The sequence below is a fragment of the Sinocyclocheilus rhinocerous genome, unplaced genomic scaffold (genome assembly GCF_001515625.1).
Source record: "Sinocyclocheilus rhinocerous isolate Xijiao unplaced genomic scaffold, SAMN03320098_v1.1 scaffold539, whole genome shotgun sequence".
Taxonomy (NCBI): domain Eukaryota; kingdom Metazoa; phylum Chordata; class Actinopteri; order Cypriniformes; family Cyprinidae; genus Sinocyclocheilus; species Sinocyclocheilus rhinocerous.
The window spans coordinates 68,470-69,994 of record NW_015653003.1 but is presented as its reverse complement, the minus strand read 5'-3'; the positions used below and the strand labels follow the sequence as shown (position 1 = coordinate 69,994).

General features: G+C 36.5%; 1 protein-coding gene across 1 annotated transcript in view; it reads right to left on the bottom strand.

The window, feature by feature from the left end:
* LOC107715440 (PH domain leucine-rich repeat-containing protein phosphatase 2-like) overlaps positions 1 to 1,011 on the bottom strand; it is a 25,949-nt gene extending 24,938 nt beyond the window's left edge. The window contains exon 1 of the mRNA XM_016521583.1: positions 1,008 to 1,011. The gene's annotated coding sequence lies outside the window, so the exon portion shown is untranslated. The remainder of the gene's footprint in view (positions 1 to 1,007) is intronic.
* Positions 1,012 to 1,525: the final 514 nt, after the last annotated feature.

Sequence of the window (1,525 nt, the reverse complement as noted above, 5' to 3'; positions counted from 1 at the left end):
TATATATATATATATATAGGATTATTTGTGCATTTATTTGAAATAGAAATCTTTTGCAACATTATAAATGTCTTTACTTTCACTTTTGATCAATTGAATGCATCCTTGCTGAATAAAAGTATTAATTTCTTTCTTTCCTTCAAATAAAAAATGACCCCAGGCTTTTGAATGGTTTTGCATCTTCAGTCTGATCCCTCAGAAAAGTAACAGCACAACTCTCCTCAACAAGCGGCTTGTTTTTAAATCTCATTCATGTCTGTAGCACACACAGCGTAGGACGAGCTGTGCTGAAGTTAAACACCGAGGGTTATGGCTTTGCTCAAATCTATAAATATGAGCAACAGAAACAGTGACGCCTTAGTAAAGAGCACTAATAATAATACTAATAACCACTTGCGGTATAAATGACTATTACTCCCAAAGTCTCAAAGTTGCAAACCGAGTGACATCATCTCCTGCCCGATTTCCCACACTCCTGTTTCCGGTTTCTGGCTCAATGGCCTTTGTGTCCTTGTTACCACAGGCTAAAATGACACTGTCAGACGGGGCTCTTCATGGACGGATGACTGCCAAAGAGCACTCGTCCAGCCCAGAGCAACCGCCTGACACCACAAACCTGAGCGGGGCATATAGCAGCGACACAAAATGACTAGAGCACGAAACCTGAATATGAAAGGCTGCAGCTACCAGTGAATGATGTGGATGGGAGGAAAGGCACTGACACAGCCGTGGAGGTGGCAGCATATGCTGAGATCACGGCTCACGCACACGCACACGCACACACACACACACACACACCACCACCACCACCACCACATGCCCACGCATCCTGCACCGCCCACCACACACAGTTACTAAATATATGACGGGAGGGAGGGAGGGAGGGAGAAAAGACCAGAAAGGAGAGGCGTAAAGGAGCAAAGCTTTCTGAACATTTTCTCAAGTAGTAACATGACAGAGAAGCTTCTTTCATTAGACAAAAATGTATGGGTTATATTTCACCCCACAAATCAACACAAATAAACTATGATGCTAAATCTGGAAATAATGGCAATATCTGGAAATGGAATTTTTACAAATGTGCAAATTTGAAATGTAAAAGAAAATAAATAAATCAAAATTAAAGTTGTTTTTAAATCCTATTTGCAAAAAAAAAAAAGGGGGAAAAAAAGAATTATTTATGTATGTATGTAAGTATATAATTACATAGTATTATAATATTTATTAATATTTTTAGTTAGCTTTTATTTTTATATTTTCGGTTCTCTTTCTTTTCAGTTTTATTAGGTTTTGTTTTTTAAATATTAATTTTGCTTTATTTTTATTTCAGCTTTACTTTTAGTAGTTTTAGTACTTTAAGTTGTTAAGGCAACATTTCTAGATTTCTAGATTAACAATGTTGATTGGCTGCTGCTTTTTCTGCAAGGTTAATCTATCTATATATCTATCTATCTATATTTTAATGGAATATTGCAGTGAAGTGTTATTTTAGTACCACTGATTTCCTATTTTAGTTTATATATAT